This window comes from Myodes glareolus, chromosome 16 (genome assembly GCF_982192425.1).
Source record: "Myodes glareolus chromosome 16, mMyoGla1.1, whole genome shotgun sequence".
Classification (NCBI taxonomy): domain Eukaryota; kingdom Metazoa; phylum Chordata; class Mammalia; order Rodentia; family Cricetidae; genus Myodes; species Myodes glareolus.
Genome location: NC_142041.1, coordinates 54,577,794 through 54,593,911, shown reverse-complemented (window position 1 = coordinate 54,593,911; position 16,118 = coordinate 54,577,794).

Below are 16,118 nucleotides of genomic sequence, written 5' to 3'. Positions count from 1 at the left end.
TTTGCCCTGCTTTAGGTCCAAAGCAGTTTCTTTATTAACTAATGGTATTCACATCATAAAGAGGGAAATCCCACATCAGAGCCTGGGTCTGGAGGACTGAGTGCTCAAGACAAGCAAAGGCTCCAAAGAAGCACATTGTTGGAGGAAAATAAAACTCCTACAATTCTTGTGAGAATACTGGAAACTGAAACCATTTGCATTAGTGGTATGAATATAAACCCGAACAGTTTACTGGAGATAAATTGGTAATAACACCGAGTTTTAAATATTTAGGTTTTTATGTGTTGAAGAAATTCTAATCTTAATGCTTTCTTCAAAAAATGACAATTTAAAGTTATTTGTACAAGGATATTCCCTGTGGTGATGTCAGCAGATGTGTAAATTAAAATGAATGCTTGAATTTAAAAATAAAAGAGCAGGTTAACAAATATCAAGGAGAATAAGCCAAATCTTCATGTTCTGACCCAAGAAATTGTTATTCCCCGATTAGTGAGTAATGGGAGCAGAGCTGAGCCTGGTGGAGCATTCCTGTAATACCTCCTACTCAGAGAATGACAAATGCCACCCCTGCTTGTGTTTCAGGGAAATCCTGTGTGACTTCATAAGATCCTGTCTCAAAACACATTTAAAAAGGAATACTATGAGGAGTGGATCTAACACTTTCATAAAGTTTTAATCTTTTACAACAATCACATTATCAGAAAAATAGTAGCACAATGGCAGCCAAATATAGAAAAAGGAGAAATACTGTGTAGAAATGAGGCAATCTATGATCAACATCACAAGAAGACAGGACAGAAAGTTTTTTTGAGTATACCGAAAGAGCTTGCTAGGAGATGTGTTTGTGTGCATATTTATGTAAGATTTTAGGAATTTTCATCCTGATACCCTTAATCTCCCCTTGAGCATATAAAAAGGTTAATTTGCTTAGAGAAAGATTCTAGAGTTGAAATTGGGAGTTTGAAGCGGTTGGCAAACATTTGAAATAGCTGTAGTGGGAAATGGAACTGAGAAGGCAGCTGAAATTGAGAACCATAAAAATATAGTGTCACCATTGCTCACATTTATGCGACTTTCTCCAGCAGTCCCCTAGCATCTCAGAAAGCAGAGTAGAAAGGGCAGATGTTTAGTGTAAACCAAGTTTCTGAACTCAGTGCAACATCAACAGACTTGGGCCGAGATATACTATGAAAGATAAAAATGCATCCTTCATTATGTAGGCAACTACAAAAGTAGACAAAACATATGAAACAGATTATTTAGATCTTTGCCACTATATAATCTAAAACAATGTCATGTGAGGGATAGAAACAAATGAGTCAAGACCTACAGTTCTACAAACAAATATCACATGTATATCTATATATCAGTGGGAGCGTAAACTCAGTCAGATCCCAGAGCCTTGGCTGAATATAATGGCTAAGTCGGGAGTTCTGAAAGGTTAAAGCAGCCAGGGCTGATGGTGGGGGATATAACCCTACAAAGATGACTCAAGAGGTCTGCAGAGGACTTCATCTGAGCATTTGCTAAAGGATTCATCTGCAGATACATGGAAGGAGAAAAGTACCAGAAATGATGGTAAGAAGAAAGAAAGTAAGTACAGCAGTCCCTTCAACTGATAGAGAGGAAGGACAATCTCCTGTTTTACTTAGCTATAGTAGAAAGATCTTCAGTGCAAGGATAATTAAATATGTAGGGCATAAAAACTGGTCTCTAATTATAAACATAGAATGCATATTATTGAAGTCCACTTAAAAAGGGACCTAAAAACTGACAAATAATAATATCCTGTTCTAGAATAAAATTAGGTAATATGTGTCTTAATTATGGTTTCTATTGCTGTGAAGAGACACCATGACCACAACAACTCTTATAAAGAAAAACATTTACTTGGGTGGCTTACAGTTCAAAGGTTCAGTCCATTATCACCATGGTGGACATGGCAGTATGCCAGCAGACATGGTGCTAGAGCTGAGAGTACTATATCTTGTAGGCAACAGGAAGTGCACTGTGTATCACACCTAGGAAATCTTGAGCAAAATGACATCAAAGCCCACCTCCACACTTCCTCCAACAAGACCACAGCTATTTCAGCAAGGACATATCTCCTAATAAAGCCACTCCATCTGGGGGGCATTTTCTCTCTAACCACCACAATAGGTTAAGTAATAAAAATATAAAAATGATAAAATTCATGATAGTGTTGAAAAATGAAAGATTATTTAGCAAAGCAGCAGGAAAATCATATTTCAAGCCAAGAAGCATGTGAAGCTATGTCAGGAAACACAAATGACTGGTGAAGAGAATTATCTTTTACACTATCAAATAGCCTTAAATCAGAAACAAATTCCATATGCTTTAAAAATTAGAAGAAATTATGATCTTATTAAAATAATATAATATTAAAATTTAATATGAAAATTAAAATTCACTGAAATGAACAGCCAATGAGGCAAAATGAATTATTGTGGAATTAGTCAAAAGATATGGCAATATGAATCTTTCAGATCCAGAATCAGAGTAAAGTAGTATTGAATTAAGTGAACAGCAGAAAAAAAATGAACATTTAATACAATGGAAAATTCCAAGCAGTTGTGAGAACTTCAGTTATTAAGAGACTCTCAGAAAGCAAAGAAGAAAAAGAGAAAGAGAAAGAGAGAGAGAGAAATTTGAAATTTTTTAAATTTGGTGAAAATTATTAACTTTATAAATCTAAAAATTCACCAAAGTTCAGGCAAAATGAATAAGAAAAAAACAATACCAAAATATATCTTAAAATTACAAAATAAAACAACAATGAAGAAAATCTTATAGGTACTTATTTTTCTGGGAAAGAAGACATATTATTTACAAAATAACAAAAGAAAGACAACAGAATTTATACTATAAAACATCTATAACTGAAAACAATGGACTGATAAATAATAAATAAATAAATAAATAAACAATAAATAGTAAACCATTTATTCAGCAATAATTGTACACCCAGAAAACATAATATTCAAATGAGGATTTCTAGCATTTTTCTAGTTTGTCTAAAGCTGAAAAGAACATCTCTCCAATTAAAAAGGAGAAATGAAAAAAAAGGCTACACTATCGTAAGGCTATCCCTTCAAAATCACTTGTAAGAAACTTCAGCCTTATTGCATCAATCCTAAGAAGTGAGAATTTTGAGAAGTCAAAATATCACAAAGAAGGGTTGGAGAGATGGCTTGTCAGTTAAGAGTATTTACTGTTCTTGAAGAGGACCTGAGTTCAGTTACCAGCATGCATGTGGTGCTTCACAAACATTAATAATTTCAGGTCCAAGGACTCCATTGCCTTCTTCTGACCTCTGTGAACACAAGGTATGTACATGGAACCAATACATAAATGCCAAAACACTCATACCTATAAAATAAACATATCTAAAAAAAACATAAAGACTGTTTTCATGGTAAAGTCATACCAATGATGGAAAATACACAAAACAATAACAACAGCAACAGAAAATTCTAATAACTTTTTTAAGATCATAGAATCCCCAAATATTCTGAGGTCTTAAGAAATATGAACACTCCAAAAGCCTTTAAGATGCAAGACTTGTTTTCCTAATGTACAGAGATGGCATAGAGACAGAATCTATACTCCTGCACTCAGGTAGGGATAGATAGAGAAACTGTACCAATGGTAAGTTTGGTAATCACATGAAGAAGTCCATGCTGAAAATTAAGAGACTGGCTACATAGACGGTCTTCTGTTTCTTTATGTGAGTTACTGCACATGCAAGCACAAGCACAATTACTACCCAATTTTAATTTTTTAGGCTACTGTTTCCTGTGTTACACCTCCCTTTCCCTGATGTTTCTTTGCTCTTGTTAGCCTAGGACTAGGTTTGTCCTTATCAAACTCCTGAATGCTGGTACTGATTTAGGTGGTCTGACTGTATGTTCTTTACTCTGTTCTCTTTAATTCTACCTTTACCCCAAGTTCCCGTATCCACTCCCTTCTTCATTCTTCCCTCTTTGATTTTTTTCTTCAGTTGCCCCAATACTAACCACCAGGCTATCATTGTATTTTAAAAGGAGACCTGTCCATCAGTAGGGGTTCTTTTCACGTTTAGTATTCTACTCTCACACTGGATCTAAAGCTTTGGTACAATGAGCACATACATTGAAGGCTTAGTTGATGAGCTATACCCTCACGCAAGTGGAGTGGAACAATAGGATGACCCATCAACCCTACTATAAACTAGTCCCACCTGAACACTGGAAATGTTCAACTTAAAAGAACACATATGAACTCCAGCCAGCGTTATTAACCCAGATATGCAACTCCCATTGCAAAAACCAAGGGATATGAAAAATTAGAGCAGCACAACCCCAAAGACTTATTCCAATAAGAGTGAATTAGGTGAAGTTCCAAATAAAGAACTCAAAAATCATAACTGTAAAGAATATTCAGTAAAATTAAAAAAGAAACAGATTCAAACTCCTGAATGAATTTAATGAAAATACATATAATAGATGAATGATATAAGGAAGTTAAGACAGGATATGAAAATATTGAATAAGGAGATAGAAACATTAACTGAAAATGTAAAATAATTTTTTAGAAATGAAAACGTCAATGATCCAATTAAAATCTCCATGTGCTGCTTTGCCAATAGGATGAACCAAGTAGAAGACAAGATAGCAGTGCTCAAAGTAAGGTAGAACACTTGGAATATCTATTCAACAATACAGATAGAATAATAGAGTATGAACAGAATAGTTGAGATTTGTGGGACATCATAGACTAAATATATGAATTACAAATATAGAAGAGTACAAGTTAAAACCATAAAATGTGTATCCAATAAAACTGAATTAGAAAATTTCTGTAATCCAGATGAAAAGATTGTCACCAAGATACAGGAATCCTTTAAAATGCCAAAAGACAAAACCAGAAAGGATTCCCCTATCATATTATAACGAAAACACTGAAAACTAAAACTAAGAAAGTTATACTACTAGACAACAATGAGGGCCCTAAGAGAGACATGCATAGATCTAATAATCTACATGAGAAATAGAAAAAGACAAGATCCCCTGAATAAATTGGGAGCATGGGGATCTTGGGAGAGTATTGAAGCAGAGGGGAGAGGCAGCAAGGGGAGCAGAGAAAAATGTAGAGCTCAATAAAAAGCAATAAAAAATACTGAAAGTTTCGGGCAGCATCAAATTACATACGAAACCAACCTCATCAGAATAACAAAGTCCTTATATAGTACAGCTGTTCATTTGCAATAACTCCACCTCTGTGCTCAACCCTAGGTAACAAACATGTTGAGCTTTCAGTGTGCAGTGGATTCTCCAAGAGAGAGCCCAGTCATGTCATTCCAGCTTTTCTGTGTATCTCTGTGCTTGCCTTTTCTTAATTTCCACGATGCAGCAGTAAGGTCAGTTCTTGGAGTCATGCAGGATGTGGTAATAATCTATAACTGAAAGAAAGAAAAACTTTCCATGGTGAAAACAATCATGCCCACTAAGTCATGCATTACAGAAAAGTACTTGACAGACTCCTATACAGGGACACTAATGACAAAGAATTCCTGAGGGTATAACAAAGAAAAACTTCAATAAAACAGTAAACAGTTAGAAGAGGATTAGGACAGTACCAAGCTTTACAAAAATAATACTATAATAGGAATTAATACATACCTTTCTTTCAGTAATAACTCTGAATATCAATGGTTTTAATTGTCCAACCAAAGATACTGACTAGCAGATTGAATTAACAAAACAAAACAGGATATTCCTATTCATTGACTTATGAAATGCACCTCGGTAGCAAAGGCAAACATGAGGTTAAGTTAAAAGATAAAAAGGGGCTTTACAAGTCAATTAAATCATAAAAAAATGAAGCTATACTAATTCTGTCATCTATCTATCTATCTATCATCTATCTACCTACCTACCTACCTATCTATCTATCTGTCTGTCTGTCTGTCTATCTATCTATCTACCTACCTACCTACATACCTATCTATCTATCTATGTAGATATATTTCAAACCTAAATTAGAAGAAATAAAGAGGATTACTTCATATTGATTAAAGGTCACAATCCATCAAAGGGACATTACAATTCTAAACATATGTGCATCAAACAGTTGTGCACCCAATTTCTCTTGGAAGTTACTTTAAATACAGGAACATTTTGATCTCAACATAATAACAACAGATGACTTTAATAATTCACACTTAATAATAAACAAGTTATCCAGACCAAAACCTAAAAAGAGCCACACCAGCATTAAAAGACACTGAAGAGTAAATGGATATAACACCCAAACACCACAGAATTCACAGTATTCCCAGTTGCTAATGGAACTTTCTCTAAAATAGATTATATTTCAGTTCACAAGACAAATGTTAATGAATTTGAGGAAGCTGAAATATCTTGTATTTCACCTGATTATAATGAAACAAAACTATAAAAGAAACAGAAAGAGTAAGTACAAAAAGAATAGATTTCTTCTATTAAATCTTCTATTAAATCACACACAGAGATTTAATGACAAATTATTGGTTAATAACTAGGTCATTAAAAAATTTGGGTGGCCTAAAAGCAAAATCCTTTTGTTGAATGGAGATGAAAATATAGCATATCAGAATATATGGGATATAGTGGAAACAGGTATAAGAGGTAAAATTACAGTCATAAATGCCTAAGGTCTAACATAAAGAGATGTTAAAATAAAATAAAAATAATAAATTTCAAGGTTTTGGAACAACATGAATAATCCAAACCTTATCGGACGATGATAAAATAGTATTGAATTAGCAATTAATAAAATAGAAGCAAAAAGAACAATATTAAAAATCAGTAAAACAAATTGTTGGTTCTCTTAAAAGAGAAATAATATTGACAAACATTTTCTCATATTAATGAAAAAGGGGGAACAAAATTAACATAGGTAAAAAGACATTAAAATAGATCACAAAGAATTTAAGGAGCATTAGAGCATGCACTGAAAATATACATTTCAACAAATTTGGAAATCTTTAAGAAATAGATACATTTCTAGACATATATATTTTATCAGAATTAAAGAGAATGTAAACAACTTGAATAGGTCTACATTGAACAATGAAATTGAAGCTATCTTGATGAAATTAAGACCCAACACAATTCTGCTAAGTTATACCAGATCTTTAAAGAAAACTAACCCTAATCCTGCTCAAACTACCCCATAAAATGAAAAAGGCAGTATCTACCATACTTATTATATAACATCAATATTAAAATGATAGAAAATAGGATAAGGGCACAACCAAAATTAAAATTATAGACCATTCTTCCTAGTGAAAAGGTCTATTAAAAACTTCAATTAAACTCTTACAAACTAAATCCAACAACACAAAGAATAACTGATCATAGTTAAGTTGGCTTCACCCAGATATGCAAGGATATAACAATAGAAATCAAGAACTAAAACATTAAATACAATATAGCACATAAATAAGCCCAAGGTTAGAAACCTCATGCAGATCTTAATAGATACAGAAGAGGTCTTTTGCAAAGCCTCACATTCCTATTTTGATAAACCTTAGATTATTTGGAATAGGAGAAAATTGCTTCCAAATGCTGTATACAACAAACATATATCTAACCTTATACTGAATCTGGGATAACAAAGTTCTTACTCTAAAATCAGCAATGAAACAAGTATTTGTTTTCTCTTCTCTTATTCAATGTAATGCTTAAAGTCATAGCTAGAGCAATAAAAGAAGAAATAAAAGCAATATAAATATGACAAAGAATAAATGAAATTATTCTTATTTGCAGATGGTATGAACTTCTACTTGAGACCTTAAAGAATTCACTAGAAAACTTTTCGAACTTAAACACTTCCAGCAAACCATGGAGATAGAAAAATCACCTAATAACAACAATAACATCCCTCTACAACAGTGGTTCTCAATCTCCCTAGTGCTGTGACCCTTTAATACAGTTCCTCATGTTGTGGTGAACCCCTAACCATAAAATTATTTTTGTTGCTACTTCATAACTATATTTTTGCTACTGCCATGAATAATAATGTAAATATCTATGTTTTTTGATGGTCTTAGGCAACCCCTGTATAAAGGTTGTTTGATTTCCAATGGGGTTGTGACTCACAGGTTGAGAAAGTACTGTTCTGTACCAATGATGAACACGTTAAGGAGGAAATCAAGTAAATAGTCTCATTCATGACAGCTTTATAAAAAAACAATAAAATACCTTGGGATACTTTTAACCAATGAATTAAACCCGTCTTCAATGAAAATTGTAAAACAATGAATATAAAAATTGAAGCTACAGTAGAAGATGGAATGATATTCTCAGTTTTTAAATCAACAGAATAAATATTATATTATGAGAATTAATATATTAATAAAAGCAATCTGAAGAGTCAATGCAATCCCAACAAAACTCCAATTATGTTCTTTACAAACAGAACAACCTGAAATTTATACACAAAATACTCCAACTAGCCAAAGCAATGCAGAACAATGAGAGAAGGGTCACCATACTTGACTACAAGTTGCATTACTTCTCTATTAAATTAACATGGTGCTGGCACCAGATCATACACAAAGATCAGTGGAGGAGAAATTTAAAAACGCACACTTAGCTATACCTTACTTTAAACAAAGATGCCAAAATCATGCATCAGAGAAGACAGTCTCTTTATAAATGGTGCTGGGAAAGTCAGAACTGGATATTTACATATAAAAGAATGAAACCAGATCTTTATCTCTTACTCTATACATAAATCAATTAAAATGGATTAACAAGCCTAGTGTAAAAAACACATACTATAAGTACTGATTAGCTCAGGAAATAAAACCAAGATCTGACAAATGAATTGCATGAAATTACAAGACTTCTGCATGCCAAAGGAAACAATTGAGTGGCGAGGCATCCTCACAGTAAATCTCTACATCTGTAAACATTTAACAGGAGATTAATGTCTTGACTGCATAAAGAACTAGAAAAAAAAAACCACTAAGTATAAAAAATTCAAATCACCTATCAATAAATGGATTAATGAAAATAAAAGACAGTTCTCAAAGGATTAAGGAGTAATAGTTCATAAACATATGAAAAATGCTCAACTTCTTTAGCTTTCAGGAAATGCAAATTAAAGCTACAAGGAGATCCCATTTTGTCCCAATCATAATGGATGAGATTAGGAAAGCAAGGAACCTGCAAGCAGGTGTGGTCGCACACACTAGTAATCCTGGCACTTGGGAGGCAGAGACTGAAAGATCACAAGTTCAAGGTTAGCTTTGTTTGAATCAGAGCAAGTTCCAGGCCAGTCTAGGATACAGATTGAGACCCTATCTCAAAATGATAATGATAATGTTGATAATGTTGACGATGATGAGGAGGAGAACAGGAGGAGGAGAGGTTGGGGATTGTAGAGTGGCTCAGTGCTAAAGAGCTCACATTACTCTCCCAAAGGACTAGAATCAGGCACAAGGCTCAAAACCACCTGTAATTCTAGCTTCAGGAAAGAATCTGCCACTGTTAGGTTTTGTGGGCACCTACTTGTGTTGCTGTTTGCTTTTTGCTCTTTTGGTCTTTTGGCTTTTCTGGGGGAGGGGGGCGGTGCTGCTATCCAGCTCCCAGATAAATTACATGAAGAGTCTTATTCTTACTTATACATGTCCAGTATTAGCTTGGTTTGTTTCAAGCTAGCTTTTCTTAGCTTGAGAACTTTTTTTTTAAATCTATCTTTTACCTTTTCTTTATTTCTGTACATTTTTTTTTACTCCATTGCTGGTCCCTTCATTTCTTGCTCCTTGAGCTCTCTTCTTCCCAGATTTCTTCTTCTATTTATTGTCTCTTTTGCCAGCCCTGCCTATGCTTTCTCCTGCCTCACTATTGGCCATTCAGTTCTTTATTAAACCAATCAGGTGTTTTATACAGGTAAAATAACAGAACTTCGCAAAGTTAAACAAATGCAACATAAAAGAATGATGCAAAGCATCTTTGTATCATTAAAACAAATAATCTACAGCATAAAAAATGTAGCAGACCTTAAAATAATATTTAACAACATATTTGTGTGTGTGAGTGCGCACACACACACACACACACACACACACACACACACACTGTGGAGAAGGTCTTAGACCTGTATTTTCAGCTTACATTGAAGTGCAATAAAATCCAAAGCTATAAAAAGCTACGCTTGCTGGATATAAAATACCTTTTAATAAAGCTGACAAAAATAGCTAAAAGCAAAATTATGGGGAAAACAATTATAAGTCAAAATTTTCGGTACTTTAGTAAAGTTTGAAAACTCATGTCATAAAACATATCTCCTGATGATTATAGTCACTAAGAACTCCTCATATGGCCATTTATCAAATATTCACACATAGAGATATACTCTGTGTCAGTCTATTCAGAATTTTTTGTATTAGGAAAAATCACCAAATTATCAAACAATAGTTAGCAATTATAGGGGAGTACTTAAATGAATTATATGCACCATGCAATACTGTGACTTTTAAGTTGTGAATAATGTAGAGGATAATCTTGTTTGGAGATTCAAAGAGAAGGGCAGACAAAATGATGCAGAAACAATTCGATCAGAAAAAGGCAAATATATATCTGAACGTACACAACACAATGGGATAGTATCCAACTTCTAAATGTCAGGGGTCCCTAATATTTTTGACTGAATGGACAAAACTGTACAATCACTGGAGTACAGAAAATAAGGCAGGCAGAAAAAGACAAAACCATAAAATCCTCGTTATTGATATAATCTAAAGGAACTGAATCAATGAAAACAGAAAGAAGAGTGAGAAGGGTTGAGATAAGTTGGTGAAATATATACAATTTTAGCAAAACAAGAATGATTTAGTGGGAGTAAGATGACCTTCTCTGTAGCATGACAGCAGTACCGTCTTAGATGTTTCGAGGTGTGCAGAGTAAATGTTTTTTATTGTTTTTATTGAGCTATACATTTTTCTCCACTCCACTTCCTTCCTCCCCTCTCCCTTTCCTCCATCTACTCTCTCTTGTAACCCCTACGCTCCAAATTTATTCAGGAGATCTTGTCTTTTTCTCTTTGCTATGTAGATCCATGTATGTTGTTCTTAGGGTCCTCTTTGTTGTATAGGGTTGTGCATTGTAGACTGGTTTTCTTTGCTTTATGTCTAAAAGCCACTTATGAGTGAGTACACATTATATTTGTCTTTCTGAGTCTGGTTTTTTTTTTCTAGATCCATTCATTTGCCTGCAAGTTTCAAGATGTCTTTTTTTTTAATGACTGTGTAGTACTCTGTTGTGTAAATATACCACATTGTTCTTATTCATTCTTCAGCTGAGGAGCATCTAGGCTGTTTCCAGGTTCTGACTATTATGAATAATGCTGCTATGAACAAAGATGAGAATATATCTTTGTGGTATGATTGAGCTTCCTTTGTGTATATGCCCAAGAGTGGTATTGCTGGATCTTGAGGTAGGTTGTTTCCTAACTTTCTGAGAAATCACCACACTGATTTTCAAAGTGGGTGTTCATATTTGCACCACTCACATCAGCAATGAAGGAGTGTTCCCCTCACATAGGCAACAAACAGTGCTGGCATAACTGGATATCAACAAGTAGAAGAATGAAAATAGATCCTTATCTATCACCATGCACAAAACTCAAGTCCAAATGGAATGAAGACCTTCAACATAAAACAAACCACACTGAACCTCAGAGAAGAGAAAGTGTCAAGTACATTTGAATATATTACCACAGGAGACCACTTCCTAAATATAATCCCATTAGCACAGACACTGAGAGCAACAATTAATAAATGGGATCACCTGAAACTGAGAAGCTTCTGTAAAGCAGAGGAAACAGTCAATAAGACCAAACAGCAGCATACAGAATGGAAAAAGATCTTCACCAACCCTACATCAGACAGGCGTCTGACCTACACAAAACTCAAGAAACTAGACATCAAATGAACAAATAATCCAATAAAAAAAATAGGTGCAGACCTAAACAAAGAACTCTCAACAGATGAATCTAAAATGAGTCGAAGACACTTAAGGAAATGTTCAACATCCTTAGCCAACAGAAAAATGAAAACAAAAACAACTCTGAGATTTCATCTTACACTTATCAGAATGGCCAAGAAAAACACTGATGACAGTTTATGGTGGAGAGAATGTGGGGCACAGTAAACTTTAAATGTTGTAACACAGAGAGATGGAGAGCATCTGAAGGGACAGGAATGCCCAACTTCATTTCATTTTTTTATGTTAGATACACAAGTCCTAGCATCTTTCTAACTTATACATACATGCGATTTGAAAATATTTAAGTATAAAAGAGAAAAAATAAATGCTGATATTATTATCATTTCAGAGGGGTTGATGTGACATAATATTTGACTTCATAACAGCTAGAAATTGCTTCGTGATTAAATAAAATTATTTTTTGTTGGGTACACAATGAGTTTTTAGGGTTTACCTCAGGGCTTGGTAAAGAATTACTTGCAAGAGACAGAGCACGGCAAAGCCCGGCCTCAGTGTAAATGGTGACCTCCCTCTAATTGCAAAGTATCCTTCCCTCATGTACTTCTGTTCACATTCTACACATTCTAGAACCTCCGGAGACCCTGAGACTGTGTGCAGTGAGGGCCAGGCTGATTACAGTTGGCTGGGAGGTGCCAGAGGGAGCGGCTGGAATTTCAGGTGAGAGTCAGGACAACTTCCACTCTGACCTCCTATGGGGGAGAATCATCAGTCAACAAAAGCATCCTGAGGCTCTCTTCGGAAATACACAGTTGATTCTGTTGAAAATGACAGGAGAGAGTGCTCCTTCACTCATAATATTTTCGCGTTCTCTTCTATCCACATCGCAATCCTCTATATTCAGCTTAACTCTTTTATTTTCCCTTTTCTTTACTTCCTTATCCTAAATTGTGTCCAGGTGCAGAAGGGGTTTGGGTTAGTGGAAAGGAATTCACTGCCATCTAAACTCCATATGGTCACAAGAGACACCAGAAAATGGAAGAAGGTTCAATCCAAATGATACTTGCCATAAAGCTGAATTTTTAAAACTACATCTGTCATATTATTTGTGCCACATGAATCATTTGGTTGCAGCGAGGACAAAAGGAACTTAGTGTTAAGACTGCAGTGTGTGTGTGTGTGTGTGTGTGTGTCCTGCTCACAGAACATAGCCTCCTCTCAACTGTGCCAGGGTGAATCTGGACCACGTTGTAACGTGCAGTACTTCGCTGTTGAAATGGTGGGCTTTGGTCCTCACTAGAAGGCATTTCCTTGAACTTGGCCATGCCTTTGCTGTTGTTTTTTTTTTTTTTTGTCCTTTCCAAATTACGCCTTTTCTTTTTTTCCCTCCGCCCCTAGTCTGTCACATTCAATTGCAAGAAGGGAAACTTTGAGGACAATAAATGCAGCTGAAGCATGAAAAAAATAAAATAAAATGGAATCACTCGGAGCTGCACATGGTGTGGCTAGAGTGTGGCAGATCCGAGCGAGCTGGAATCACCGAATCCTGAGCATCTGCAGCCCTTCTCCTCAGAGAGTGCACACTAATCATCTCTCTTCATGGTCAGTAACCACATAAGGACAACACCAGACGATGCCAGTGGTTTGGGTTCTGCAGCGTTTATACGCTTCCCCACGAAGAGAGTCATGCCAGACAGTATTCGTCAACCTTGTCCTTGGTCTTCTCTCCTGATTGAGGCAGATGTTTATTTTCCATCTGTACTATAAGTCAGTGTGACTGCAGATTTCATCTGGCAAAGGGGCCCTGCAATATTATGAGGCCATCACATAAGCTGGAAAGATGACTCTGGTGAATAAAATCACTTTATGGCTAAAAACATTTATTCTTCATTTTGATAAGCTCTTAACAAATGGAAATTTGCTTTCTTACACTTTTGCCAAGCATAGGACCATGTTTATTTCTCGCTATATGGGTCACGGAGGATTCCCAGCTGTTAGCTAGAGTCAGTTGTGCATTGCTGCACTCAACAACATCTGTTTCACAAAAACAGTATCCAGCTTTTAGCACTCAAATGGAGCTTCGACCATATGCCGGCAGACCACTTAGTTTTTACCTTGGGAACCAACTTTGCTCTAGTCAAGGTAACAGAGGAAAAGCTGAATATTTAAATGTTACCAAGCTTCAGTCACATCTTCATATGTATTTGTCATTTCCCACTATATATAGGTAGAAGTGGTTCCAGGCATACACCACAAGCTGTTCCTCTGTTTAATTATTAATTGGAAGAAAGCTTGTTTGCAGAACAGTCGAAACATATTCCTTGATATGTGCCGGTGCTGGAAGTACCTACCATAAGATGGTGCTGCAAATACAGCATCCCTTTAAGATGCCAGTTCGTGTTAGCCATGGCTAACGCAGGTTAGACTAACAGCCCTGAGTAATGCATTGGCATGGGGGAAAATGAGGATGCCAGCCATCATCCGCCATTACAAAGTCCTCTTTATTGCTCAACTTTACCCTTGGACACCTACACTTTTCATTAGTCATTTAGTTTTTCATAAGGAGAAAATAAAACCTCTGCCTTTGGTTTATACCTTGGAAGACTTAAAGAAACAAGTATGTGCAAAGAAAGTAAGTGCATATTGCCTTTCAAATGAATGTTCACCTCTGTCATCAGTATTCAAATAAAAAAAAGCTGCTTTGCTTGCTTTGTAGAAATCTAGAAATAGTTTAGTGTTACTGATAATTTGGGCTAGAAAAATACTACAGACCATAGAAATCGCATGCCTCGGTTTTTCTACTTTGTTCTGTTCCAATGTGAAGACATTTAGTTATGTTTGGCTCTAAAACACTTTGACTTTGGAAGTTCTGATATTTTTACAGCATTTCATAATGAATGTACAAAGACATTTTTTCTCTTTTTATTATCCTCATGGGAAGAAGTATATTGATGATATTTCTTTGATGCTATGGTGAGGGCCAAAAGAAGAGCATTTTTGGAGATAAAGCCAATCACAAAGCCAGAAAATCTAGACTTCCTTAATAAGACCTGAATTGGAGAGCAATTTAAATCCTCTAATTTTATTTTCATTGAAAGTGTAAAGTAAAACAGTCTAAGGATTCCTCTTCATGTAGACTCTAAAACAACTAAGTTAAACCATTTATAAGAGACTCTCAAATTATTAGATTGTTCTATTTGTCATCTATAAATTTTATTTATATGATTATAAATTTATATGAGCATTAATATAATTTGAAAGAAAAAAAAGATGAATTATTATATTAGTGGACCATTCTAATCTTTTACTTTGGTTCCCTTCTACTTTACAGAAATACTTCTTCCCAAAGCTAAGACATGCCAGCCTCATACAGGAGACTAAATGTATCCATTTCATCTTTGTTCTCAACTATAGCTGAGCTTTCCTTTGCTCTCCTCTTCTCTCTTCTTTTCTGGAAGCCTGAAGTTAAAGTTCTTGAATTGTATTCAAAGGATTTCACTTTTAATCACTTATCAGTAAAATCTCTCTGGAACATTTGGTAATAAAATTCCAGACTTTGTCCCTTCTGGGTGTAAGATTGGAAAGAAGATTGTTGATAACAGTGTGATGATAAATCAATGATGAATGGCCCTGTTCAGAAACTTAACCCTGTCCTTAAATGCAAGCATGACCCACCATGGATATTAGCTACTTAGATCTCATGAACCTTGTTTATAACAAGCAAAAATTGTGGTATAATAGCTTCTGATGAAGCCAAGCCAAGAAAAAGTACAGCTTACAATAAATTAAATCCGTGATTGGAATGAGTCATTCTCTCCATTTCTCTAAGGACATTAAGTCTTCTTTGTTCTCTCTGCAGCAAAACAAACTCCATGCCCTACACACCGTAACTCGCAGGAGATGGCCTCAGTTCAGGACCATCAGGGCTCTGATTCCAACTTCAAATCTGACTGGTTTAGGTTAAGTCCTGCGTCCATATAGATCTCTCCATCCTTATCAATGAGGCCATGACCATGACCATATTTCTGTAGTATAGAACTGAGGCTTGCCTATTGCTTAGGGAATACAAGGGACAAAGAGTTCTTTAAATGAGACAGATTACCAGACATGCTAACACGACGT